The sequence below is a fragment of the Rattus norvegicus genome, chromosome 5 (genome assembly GCF_021556685.1).
Source record: "Rattus norvegicus strain SHRSP/BbbUtx chromosome 5, alternate assembly SHRSP_T2T, whole genome shotgun sequence".
Taxonomy (NCBI): Eukaryota; Metazoa; Chordata; class Mammalia; order Rodentia; family Muridae; genus Rattus; species Rattus norvegicus.
The window spans coordinates 51914142-51927500 of NC_141538.1; the positions used below are offsets into that span (position 1 = coordinate 51914142).

Below are 13359 nucleotides of genomic sequence, written 5' to 3' on the forward strand. Positions count from 1 at the left end.
TAGTTATTAAATACAAATGAATAGGAGAAGCCAGTTGAGTTCCAGGCATAGCAGTGTTACAATGCCTTTTCTCCAGACGAAATATGCCATCATCATTTCTTGCATGTGAGACAGAGCCACCTTATCACAGAACAATGAGACCTAACTAATTTTGTGTTTAGAACAAGCGAGCAGTTGTCCAGATAGTCTGGAAGATGTTAGCACCAGTGGCTGCAAGCTGTCAGGAGCCTCTTGAGACCAGGGTTCATTTTCTTAGGTTCCTGTCAAGTACCTGACCTCTTCATGCCTACACCAGTCTCACGTCAGCTTCTACTCAACATGAAATACTTGGGATTGAGGAAGAGTGAGCCTTGGCAATCAGCTCATTAGCAAGGATTGTTTTCTCTGCAGATAATTGGCAGCCTAAAAGTAGAACTCGTTTAAATAGTTGTAAAGCAATTTAGTTGGACATCCGCAGTTGTGCTATTTGTGTGTGTGTGTGTGTGTGTGTGTGTAGTAAAATACTCCAAAAAACTTAATATTTTATCAAAAGACACAACTCTAAAAATGAAACCTACTGACTAGTTTCTATGGCAACCACTCCTGAAATGTATCTGGCCGGCGTGTGTCTTTCCATATTTTTTTCTTTGCACGCTCTAAGGAGTTCCTTGAATTTTTGTTCCTCCAACGGATGGAGAGATGGATAATTGACACAGAGAGATACACCTCCCTGGGAAGAATTTAAGACCTGTAAAAATTTGCATGGTTTTATAAAGAATACTATTATGTTCTTAGCATAAACAAATTTGATTAAGGGACAGATCTATTGCTTTTATTTAGTTTAAACAGTGATGAGGCCTGTTAAGTATTAAACCATTAAAACAGTGAACTTGGGGTTCATTTTCTGATGTCTCTGTGTGAGATGTGTTGAATTCTAGAGTGACCAATGGCTTTTTAAATTCAGACTCATTTGCTGTCCCTGCAAGACCTTGTGTGTTCTACTTTGTCCCCTTTCTATCATCGCTCCCCCCTCCCCCGCCTCTACACACACCTTTTCCAGGGCTTTGAATCTGTCTCAGTGGAGCTCTGCTCTGGACCTAACCTTCTTGTCAGAGGGTATGTGGCCAGAACACAGAATAGAAACGACAACTAATTTATTTATTTATACATCTTCATGTTTCCTAGCAGGTTTCATTCAGAAAAGTTGTCAATGTAACCATTGGCAAGAAGGGGTCGTGGTATATATTTCAGGGGTTTGGGGTGGAGGGTCTGTTCTGAAAAACATTTCTGTTCTCTCAAGCTCTGTCAAGCTACAAAACTAATAGATGAGGCTTGATGGCCTTGCAATATAAAACACGCTCACTGAGAGTGGCTGTGTCACAGCAAGCTCACAGCATTTATTTGGTTAAATCCACAAGGAGCCACTCTAGGAGATATATCAAGTGGCCGGAAATAGAGGGATGCTAAGGAAATAAACTATACCGGGCCCAGCAGCCGGGGAATTACAGAGACGACAGAGAGCCAGGATGTCTCTGAGCCTGTCAGATACATTTGGTCCTAACAACGCGTAGTAGGAAATGAATAGTTAACTTTGGAACCCTTCTTTGTACTCTCAAATCCTCCCAGGCCTTAAAAATAAGATCCCTATTGCTCCTGGGTAAGAGAGAATAGCATTGCCCAGTCTCCTGGCCACATAGTCTCCAGTTTTAACATTTAGCCCCAGTCCCTTCAAGTGACAGCCATCCTCTTCCACTTGGTGATCTGACTTGGTGATTTGCTCAGTCTGGCTGGCCAGGAATGGACCCTCTGCAACCATCCTGTCAGGACTGGGATGGCGGCTACACACCCCAGCCTGCCTTTTGTGTGAGTGGGTCCTGGGGGAATCAGACTCAGATGCTCATGCTTATGAAGTAAGAACTGAGCCTTCTTCGCAGGCTGCTAGCCTCTTCTTTGTGTTGGCTTAATTACCACAGCGGCTTTTATATGTCAGCAGTTGTATTAATGGAGAACTTTCCCCCATTGAAAGGGCAGGCTGTCTTAAGCACAGATCACTTTAACAATCTGTTATAATATTTGTTATTGGGCATGGATGTAGCCATGGCTGTGCTCTTTGGTGGACAGGAGCGGCATGTCACTTAGGAAGAAAGCCAGTGATGAGCAAGCAGAGATCACAGCAGGCAGCGGGGTTTTGAAAGGTGAGACCACGGGCCCAAGGTCACTTAGCTGGTAAGTGGTGAAGTCAGACCAGCTTCCATAGGCGTTCAGTGTCTACCACGGAAAGACACGAGCTCCGTGTAAGTGTGCACAGTGCTTCGACCGCTTTGTCAGCACCAGGAGAGAGGATTGTTGGCCAAGATGGCTTCCCTCATTGCTCCTTATCCTCAGCACCTACCATGACACCTTCAGTGAGCGATCAACTGTACCTTGCTATCTTTCTCCCTAAACGGTTAGACTATTATATGGCCAGCTTCATTCATTTGACAGTTTTATTGCTTTCCACTTCAAAAAGAGGGACCTTTTCTCTGACCCGGCCTCTAATCCTGGAGAAATCTTGCCTGAGGTCCTGTGAGTAGACAAGAGCTTTTCCAAGCTGTTTTTGTGCAAAGCTCTGCCCTTCCAGGAAGTATTTCTCGATTGCCCTGGTAATCAAGTTCACGCAGTGTTCATCAGTTCAGGCAGCAGACCGTAGACATAGATATGTCTCTGTTCTTACTGTCACCTCTCAGTCTTACTGTGCGGACTCTCAGGGGGCGTGCTGCATGGGAGACAGCCTAGACTCTGCTCTTGATCTGTTTATGAAGACATTACAGTGTTTTTTCAGTATTCACGGAACCAGCGACCCCTTGATGTGTTTAGTCTTTACATGTGTTCATCTCTACATCAAAAACAGAGGAAGCCACAGGAAATTGCTGCCTGTATTTCCAGGAAACTGAACAACATTACCAGCTGCTCAGTCTGCACATCCCAGAATACCCTGGTGCAGGCATCGGTGACTGATGGAGGTGGGCGATAAGGAACAGGACTGTACTCATCCTGTCCCTTCTTGCTGTAAAGCCCAGAGGATGCATGCCCTTGGGCTTAATGAAAATGCACAAAAAGGCTTCACCCCTCAGTTTCTGAAAGCATAACTACTGTGTGAAGCGAGCTGTGCCCTGCGCCTGGCGCACGTGGCTCCGGTAACCCTGGCTCATCATAAGGGACTGGAGTGACTCTGGAGAAATGTCACGTGAGCCTGTGGACAGAGTGGGAACTCTAAAGACAATAAGCTCACACTGACCTCCACTACTTTTAAAACTGTTTGTGCTAACAGTGTTGACAACAACCGTTGATCTAGCGAATGTTGACGGTGGTGTACCAGGTGTTTGGTAAGGACCCTACAAGCATTAATTAATCACACAAACTCTTCCCAAGAGTTGGCTGTGTCATTCCAATTTTCAGATTTAATACTTGAAACTCGCCCACGGTCGCATAAGCGCATGGCCTAACTATATATTGTTCCAGGCCAGCAGTCTCAATGGTCTGGGGGATTTTAGGTCTGGGTGGCATCTGTATGCACAGGCAGATGGAAGCCCCCAGAGCTCCCTGGGGCAGGCTGAGTAGACATAGGGGAAGGACTCTGGTGCAGGTCTCACCTCATAAATTCAAGCATGTGATTAAAATGAACATGAGACGTTCACATTGCTCTGTGAGCTGAGTCGAATGTTCTTGATGAGCATACAGTTTCCCATCCTTCGGACCAAAGCGAGGCAGACGAGATGAGCAGTCAGCAGAGCACTTGAGGCTCAGTGATAGCCGTCTAGTGGCTAATAGCCTGAATGAATCACTGTGAAATGATTTCACTGGATCCAGAGATACTGCCTGTGAAATAGACGACAAAAAGAAGAGTGTCTAAGAATTAGACACAACGAAAGGAAATTTAAGGACTTGGTAGAAACTGGACCCGAACTTCCTGGCAGTTATTCCGAGGCTGGGGAGAAAGGGAAACTGATCCTTATTTGCTTTCGTTTTAGAGGTAGGGTCTCCCTCTACAGCCCAGGCTGACCTCTAGACGCTAGAGGCCCCATAGCTGTCTCAGGCTCATAGACTCCCATATTAGCCTCCCAAGTGCTGGGCTTTATAGGGTTGTGCCATCATGCCTGGCTGATTTTCAGGTTTCAAAGGAAAAAGAAAAGTCTGTTAAAATTTTGGAAAGACAGCATGCAAACTGGCAGAGAGATTGTAGCGATTCGAATTGGTTTAAAGTTGTTGGCTTAAAGCCCTTGGGTGCACTTCTCATAATACCCTTAATTTTAGGATTAAACACCGTACATGGTGTAAAATACTGTACATCTTATAGATTGACTGTGTGCTTTGTGTGTGTTCGCATCTTAATCTCTCAGTCATCCTAGGCCTCTTGTTTACCTCACAGACATCTTCCCAATAACTTTCCTGCTAATCGAGAAACAGGAAAAATAAATTAGTTCTGATACTTACAAGAGGGCATTTTAGGTTTTGTTTTTTTTTTCCCTTCAAGGGTGGGAACTGCTCAAAGGGGCTCTCCTCACGGTCCTCTCTGCTCTGCATCACCTGAAGGGGGGCATCTATCTGCCGGGGTGGGTTTGAACCCAGTTATATCTAAGCGAGCAGCCTCCTCTGGAGGACTGGTACAGCGTGAGGATTTGGAGGAACTGCTGATTATAGCGGAATGCTCTGATTATTTGGAGGCCAGCCTAATACGTATTTCCCTCTCCTTCAGTGATAAAGAGGCAAAATTCTTAGAAGACACACTTGTTTGTTTGTGCCCTTAGAAGCCTTATATTATAAACCTCCACTTCGGATCGGATACCCTGTGTCTGCTGCAGGCTGGAAGATCAGCGTATTTCCTCCTGTTGAGAAAATAATAATGTCTGGCTTTCACTAGAATTCTCCTCATCGCCAAGACGCTTTAAATACGGACTAATTAGTTAAAATGGAGGAAATCTGGCAAAATAGCCTCTCTTTGAAAACCAGACTTAGAATATACGGTGATTTGCTGTATTTTTGGAACAGAAGCAACTAGAAGCCTTTTATTATTGGCTGTAATAGCAAGTGGCATCTCGTATTATGTTTGGCTGCTGACATATCAAATTGCGTTTTAGTTGGTGGTTATAACATGAAATAGTAGAATATGAGTAGACTCAAAATGAGACTTGCAGCCATGGGACATGGAATAGTTGACGTTAAGGGGTTGCCATGGCAACCTGTCAGGATGTAGCTTTATAATCTTTTGGATTAGGTTCCGGCCCAGGGTCACTCTGTTGGAATCGGATGGGGGTGGGTTTTGGTAGCAGGAGGCAAACGCCATATCTTTACCCGATAGCATTTACATTTGCTGTTTGGTCATGTTGCCAAGGTCAAGCAGAGATGACACCGTCAGTACGTTTAAATTACTGCAGAACCTGGACAAGGTCACATCTGCTAGTGAAAGAAAGACTCAATGCCTGAGACTCAGTAGCTGAAAGATAGGATTTCCTGTCCTTGGCCATTGGATAAAAAAAAATATATATGTGAGTGTCTATGTATCTGTGAAGAGGTTATAGGTCATGAAAGATTGAGAAATTAGACCCTTTGATAATTGTATTACAGAAATGGGGCTGAACATCTTTAAGCAACCAGTTTGGCCACAAAGCCGTTGAGGCCCAGCTGAAAAAGCCATACTCTGCTGGGTGAGGAATTATTCAGAGGACTTGGGCAGACCATGGCCGGACTCTGTTGAGAACAAAGCCCCAACGCTTGCCTCCCTCCTCACATGGTCCTTACCCCTGAGGACTGCATCTTGGGATAGTCTTGTGTCACTGAGTGTGACCTCACCCAAGGACTGGGGCCATGTGGAAGAGGGAGCGTTCTAATTCTCAGCCAGACTCCTGCCAGGGACAGTGTGATCTTGAACACAATCCAGTTCCTCCTGGGTGCCCCCTAGACAATAAAGGGGTTGAGTTGCCTTTGGTTCTGGCGGTATTATTCATCACCTTGTAGGCATAGCCAAGTGTCCACATTCCCTTTGCCTGTTGGCCTGTGCGTCCATCCCCAAATTGGCAGAACTGTCTGTCGTGGTTGGTGGGGCCTCCTGATCATTAAATGAGAGAACGAAAAAATTTTTCCCACCCCCATCACACTTCAGGTTTTTACAGTATGATTTCGAACCCAGGTTGCTGTGTGCTAAGGTCAGGATAAAGTCCACACTGAAGATGGCCAGTAACGGTGCATCGGCCTGCTGCCACTGTATGATAGAACAGTTAACCGCTTGGACAGTTTCAGACAGATGGTGACTAGTAGCCCCTCCTCAGCCTGGACAGAATCTAAGAAGTTGCTGTGTGGTCCGGGTTTACAGACCAGCCCCCAGAACCATTACTGAGAGGCAGGTTCTGTGGAGGCACAGTTGGCTGTGGACTGTCAGCCAGCGAGAGGCTGGTGACTGCTTTCTTACTTCAGGAGTGACAATCCGGATGTTCTTGTTTGCAGGGCCCATAGCTACCATCACACATAGTTTCCTTGCCCCATGCAAGTCTCCAAGCCATGAGTTCACTTGAAGGCCTTTGAAAGATCTGGCAACACCAGATTATAAAGATGAGAAGAGATTTATTTTTTTCCAAGCCAATATAGTGATTTCCCACTTCCCAGTCTCCCAAGTTAAGCTTCGCCGGTCAACGTGATTTTTGCAGATCATGCTCAGCTAACCTCAACATAAATCATCCCGCTCTCTCCCCTGCGAGCTAAGCCTGAACCGTGATAGCCAGAGACACCATCCCAGAGCCTGGGTGCACATTGGAACTACCTATGTGACCCTAAAAGCCACTTTCACTTCAGACACCCTGAAATTTTAGTGTGGGATGTGACCTAGGCAGCAGGTGCTTTAAGATCTCCAGGTGATTCCTCTGAGCCAAGTTTGATGCGATGGTTTGAGAATTTGGCATGAGAGTTTTGCTATTTGAACCCGAGGAGACACTGGAGTTCCTCAATGGACAGACCTTACTTTGCACTCCAATGGAGTATCACCACCATCCCTCCCTTGCATTTTAGCCAGCATGCTTACTTTGGGCTTAATTAGATCATTTCACTACCTACCTCTGAGCTCTGACTCAAAGATGTCAAACAGTGGGTCCTCCCCCAAGGACACTCAGTGATAACATGAGCCCCGTTTGACTCTCCTATGAGAAGTATCTACTCCCTATGTCCTGCATTTCCTTTTCAATTGTTTTACCCTTAAAACATTGTTACTTTTCTTCTAAGGACAAAGTAAACACTCTCCCCTATGATTGGTGGTTCTTTCCCACAAATATTCGATCATCATATTCACCACTGAATGGCAACAGCTGTCATGTAGGGTTGCTCAGAAGTTGATACTATCTTACAGGTAACAGAATGGTCAAGAGTTGGAAAACAATGTAAGAAATAAATAAGTCATTTTAGCCTTAGAGGTTAGCACATTCTAGTTAACATGACCAGTTGGAAAATACAGTTGCATTGGGAAAACATACTAAAGCAGAGAATAAATTTGAGTCTCTTACAGATGCCCTTGGTTAGCTTAGAAATCCTTATGGCCTTAGGTGGATTTGAATTGGAAGCTTTTAAATGGAGAGACGGATTAGACGTTGAATAGAGGTGGAATTTGTGGTGAAGGCTGGGGTAGAAAGTGGAGTATTGTAGCCATCTAGCTGGAGTTTGAATTTGGCAAATAATAAGGAGTAGAGGTGGCTGTTTAAATCAGATTTCACAACAACAACAACAAAACATTTTTGGGAGACCCCAGAAAAGGGGTGAAGAGTTTGACATTTTTTTCTTTGTGCAAATGTTGATGTCCAGTTGTCTCACTATACTGGTGTCTTGGATCAGAGAACCGGGCTGTAGTGTAGGCCTGCTTCTTGTGATTTTTCTTGAGCTAAGCTTTTTGAAATTAACTCTGCTCCCAAGTTTTGAAATTCTCTCATCCTGAAGTCTGTGGCTCAGAGCTGTAATACCTAGGAAGAAAAAAGGACAGGGGTGGGGTGGGAAGCTTTCCTTTTGAAAGGGAGAGTTAGAGCAGGCAGGGAGCTGTCATGGTTGTTTCTCTTTGTTGGGGAATTAGAACGTGCCCAGCAAAGGGCTCCACCCCTCATTTTGTGAGCAGTTTCCCTCCATATTTCCTAATTTTTCCCATGACGTTTTCGCCTGTTTCTTCACAAGATTATGAGGCCTGAAAGACCCCATTGTTTCACAGAGTGTGAGCTTGTGTGTGTTGCGGGTCTGGCTGCCTTGGGTCTGAATGTGGGTGGTGCATCCTGCTGGGCCAGACTCAGTGGAGAATGACTGAGGCATATTCCCGATGGGAGAAACACTGCGCACTCTGAAGCCACAGAGTGGCTTCCTGTGAGACGGTGCTGACTTCTCAGTGTCATTCATAAATTGCAGTCTTCCTTCACGGAAGGTCACATGGATAAAGGCTTATGCAAATTTGGCTTTGCCACCAAATAAAGAGAAGTTTTGATTCCTGTAATGCACTCAACACTGTTGATAGCTTGCTTGGATTCAACTGAGTTCATGGAGAGGCAGACCATAACCTGCATGACCAGTCCCACTCAGCGTACTTTTTGAGTGTACAAAATATTAATTCTAGTAAGGGGGGAATGGAATGATAGATGACCCCCAACTAAAGTTAAATATAATTATTTTTTAAGGAAAGAAGGAGGGTTCTGGTATTAATGGGACATTCTTTAAGGAAGGTAATGTATTTTGAATATTCATATATTCAGTATTTCCCATTTGTAGCTCAGGATGCCCAGGAATTCAGTCTTCCTGCTTCAGCCTCCTGAGTTCTGGGATTAGCATCATGAACCCCATGCCTGAATTAAAGATGGTGATAGATCACCTTAGTGCTACATTCTGAAGAATTGGGTCTGTATTCGATGAACAGTAATGTATCTGTGGAAGTCACTACATTGGTAAGGAATGATGGAACCTTGTTAACACTTTCGACCCTAGTTACAGACTTCTCACAGTTCCTTAACATTATCGATGACACTAAGGCCACTGACTCAGTCAGGGCTGAGTCAGCTGTGCACCTCTCTGGCAACTCCACATTCGCCGAGTCTACTGGCTGCTGAGGTGGAAGTGTTAGATACTCCACGGAAATCAGCAACCGTTGTGAGTCAGAGCTGACTTCAAGCATGTAGAAGCACACCACTGCCCAAAGTAAAATTTGAAAGGGAACGGAAGAGACTTCTCCGAGGAAAATACAGTAGTACTTCCACTCGGCACAGCACCAGTATTTCACAAAATGAGTCAAACCTTGTGGCCTTCTGCCTGAAACCTTCCAGTTGATTCTTACCGGAATTAAGAACCTCACTGAGACCTTAAGGCTACCAGTGACCCCAGAGCCCTTTAGCTTCCCTTTCCTTAGTCCCACCCTCTCAAGGCCCTCATCTTCAGACACCTGGTCTCATCACAGCTTCTGTGAAACACACAGACAAGCTACTCTTTCTGGACGTAGACTGGCCTGAGACTGGGCCTTACTTTTTAACCCCAGGCAGGCCTTAAACTCAAAGTCATGCTCTCTTGGGTATCTGTATTGCAGATAGGCATAACGACACCCAGACCAACACGTGCTTTTAAGTCCCTTCCCTGAAGCCAGCGGTACTCAAATTTAGGTCCATTAGAATTACCCAAGGGCCTGAGACGGTTGTTTCTGACCAGGGGCAGGTTTCTAAGTCCTTGGGAGAACATGTTCTACATGATAGCATGTTCTTGCTCACTCCATCTTGTGCCTCCTCAAGGAGGCCCACCCTGGTTAGCCTCTGAAATGACAGCCATGTCCTGCACACTTGCAGTTCTTCTCACTCCAGCTTTCCATTGCTCTTGTTGCCTTACAGCGAAGAAGCAATTAGCCATTGTGAGCTTTATCTGTGTTCATTGTCTGTCCGCAGATAGTCTGTCCTCCGCCTGTCCATAAAGATAGGAGCTTTGTCTTTTCCTTCTAGGACGCGTCCCAGGTTTCTCAGAGTGCGCCTCGGTGTATGAAGAGTGAACGGATTGTTGAAGAATTAACCAATGAGAAACACTGAGATGAGACTATGTATCTCAGCTGTCAGGCCCAGCTCCTCTCGGTCTGTCATTTAGAGGTTCTCCAGATGCTGTCTGGAGCTTCATTTCTCAGATTCTCTGCTTCTGTGGCAAGGAGAAACGGTCACTCCTCTTGGCTGATGTTTGGGCCTAACCTGATGATCCTCATGTAGGGTTACACCAATGGTTCTTCTTTAAAAAATTGTATTTTAACTTTAAAGTGCTTACTAAACCAACGGCCTTCAACCTCTGGTCCGTTTTAGTTCCCTGGATTTGAAAGGCTCTGTAAATATTTAATTTGCATTTCGCCTTAGTACCTTAAAACACCTTTCTAACTATAATTTTAAAACCACTCACTTAATGCATGACCAAATTTGAATGTGTTGAAAGTACCAATATATTGAATTAGATTATCAAGTTAACTTGAAAATTGTGCCTTTTTTTTTTTTTTGCTAATTTGATGTTATATGTTGGAATTTCTCACAAGTTGTTCTAGATTAGGGAGGGAAGAGTTTATATCATCTTATAGTCCATCATTGAGGGAAGCCACGGCAGAAACTAAAGGCAGGAACCTGAGGAGAATCCCCGGAGGAATGACGCCGCTTACAGGCTAGCTGGACATATGTACTCAGCTAGCCTTCTTCTGTAACTGAGAACTACCTGCCCTCCCTGGGGCTAGGCAGGGCGGGCAGCATGCTCATGGTGGCCAAGACCCTTCTCCATCAATTAGCAACCAACAAAATGCCCCTGAGACACACTCTCAGGCCATTCTGAAGGAGGCAGTTTCTCAAGCGAGAGTCCCTCTTCCCCAGCGTGACAAGTTGACAACTAGGATTCGCAAGCACAGAAGTTAGCATTGATCAAGAAGTTGCATAGCTCTGTTTTTAGATTCTAGCCCGATTATGCTCACAAATGGAGCAGTCAGATTGCTTCTGTCACACTTACTCAGCAAGTGGATCACCTACCTGCCCAGGCCTCGGAGCCCTGTGGGCCACGGTCACCTGTGCGGGTTGGCAACCCACAGACTGATACAGAGTCACTCAACTCACTGTATGTTTCACATGTTCCTTGTTTTAAGGAATTTAAGCAGTTGTCGGATCATACACTCAATTAATTACGCGGGTTATTAAACTTTGCAGTTAAGTCTGGCTTGATACTTTTTAAGCTTTTGGAGGAGTTTGAGGTAGATTATCAAATTATCCAATGGAAGACTACAAAGTCGTTATCATTACCAGTGCAGCTGGCCCTTCACATCCGTTCCCTTCCAGAACACAGATACAGGCGTTGACCCATAGTGTTGGACATAGGAAAGCATCCCGTGTTCCTTGCGTTAAGTTGGATTCTGAGCCAGCAGTAGGAGAGCAGAGAGCCGGGACTCCGTCCGAAAGTGTCTCCGAGTTCTTACCGTACGGTTCAGATAGTGAGTGACCGACCTCTATGGTTGCCTGCATTGCGGTGTCCTTAAGTCAGCACAGCTGAATACAAACAGGAACTAAAATCCCGCATCCCTTCAAGTCGGCAGTGTGGACTCTGCTGCCTAAAAGACCCATTCGTAACAGAAGGAGAAGCCTGTTGAGTGCTTTGTGGGAATAAAAATCTAAGTTATATTTTAGGGAGCTTTTTACACATTCTTCTGTTTTGTTGCTCAGGCCCACATCATGTTCGAGCCCCCTCAGAAGTAATGACTGGGGCCATGTGTTGTGTCTACACTGGTAATCTCAGAGCTTAGGAGGCAGAAACAGGAAGATGGTGTGTCTGAGGCCTGCAGGAGCTTCCTAGAGACGTTAAGGTTAGCATGGACCCCGCGCAGTAGAGACCCTGTCGTGGAAACAACAGAAGATTCAGCTGGGTCCCAAAGCTTTGCCTCCCCTCGTGCCTAGCACTACCTCACCCGTGAGGGATACTCAGCATGTGTTCAATAAATAGGTTATTTTCAACTGCAGAGGTATTTACAGATTTTACCTTCAATCACCCAGTCACTGACATTTCACTGAAAACATACACTTTAATATTAAAACACACACAAACACACACACACACCCTACCACCACCACCACCACCACCACCACCACCACCACCACCACCACCACCACCACCACCAACCACAGCCATGTTGGACAGTTCTATGAGCTCTTTCTTTCATTGCTAAGTGACCAGTCTTTTTATCCCCTGAATTCTTTCTGGAAATACTTTTTGGCTAACTCTTTCATGGCACCCTGTTTTCCCTGCTCTGGCCCTAAGCCATAACCACCACCACCTCCCCTTCCTCCCCTTCCTCTTCCCTCCCCCTCCTCCCCCTCCCCTCCTCATCCCCTCCCTCCCCCTCCTCCCCCCTTCCTCATCCCCTTCCTCCCCCTCCTCCCCCTCCCCCTACTCCCCCTCTTTCTCAGCTCGGACTCTCCAAGCAGCATAGAGCCATTTCCCAGACCCAGTGCTCCCTCTCCTACACCTGGCTCTTGTGCACTGCTTTAGGAGACAGCCTGTATATATCCTTTGACCTGCGCTGTCTCTAAAGGCTATGTCTGCCCAGCACAGTCACCGCTACCCACAGGTGACCAATGTCCCTGAGTTATGACAAATACACATTGGAAGATGCTATATATGAACAGTCTATACTATTTCAAGAGCCAGTGTAAAATGTGGAATATCTCATTAATAATTTGTAATTATAATTAATGTATATATATACATATATATAATTTCCTAAAGCTTTCTAAATTAAAAGTTCTCCTTGACGACATTCTCTAAAACCTGTGAACACAGAATCTTAATAGCTGTATTAGCTAATGTAACACACATTAAGATAATGAAAGTGTGGATCCACAAGGGAAGTGGACTTAAGAAGTTTGCACAGATAGTGGCCTTCCTGGCACCCTTCTTAGACTGATAAACAGACCTCCCCTGACAGATCCTCTCCAGCCCACTATGTGATAAAATCTGACATTCCAGTTAGTCCCTTTCTAATGATGGTCTTCCGTTTGTTTTTGGAATGTCAGAAACCAGCCTTTAAAAGAAGACATGTCAGGCCTTAAGCCCTAATTAATGATCTCTTAATGCAGCAAAATGAGTTTCGATCTTTACGGAAACGAGGAGAATTTTTTTCTGTGTATCAGACATCCCAACGTGCAGTTAAAAAGATTACGGAGAGCTTCAAATCCTGTAAAGGAGACTCTCTAGGAAAACCCCGCAAATTCCAACAGCGTGGGCCATGTCTTCAGACTGCTCAAGCGCAGGCCTGGGGAAGTGGCTGTGCTGGCAGAGGACGTACCTCGCATGAACAAAGCCCTGGGTTTGATCCACAGCACCACATAACCCAGCATAGTGGCG

General features: G+C 45.3%; 1 protein-coding gene and 1 long non-coding RNA gene across 8 annotated transcripts in view; one reads left to right on the top strand and one right to left on the bottom strand.

Moving 5' to 3' along the window:
• Bach2 (BACH transcriptional regulator 2) overlaps positions 1 to 13359 on the top strand; it is a 349677-nt gene that overhangs the window by 56514 nt on the left and 279804 nt on the right.
• LOC148005723 (uncharacterized) lies at positions 6560 to 10139 on the bottom strand. The gene is made up of 2 exons (XR_015620762.1): positions 9726 to 10139; positions 6560 to 7955 (listed from the first exon to the last, which is right to left on the bottom strand). It is a non-coding gene; the product is annotated as an uncharacterized LOC148005723 (long non-coding RNA).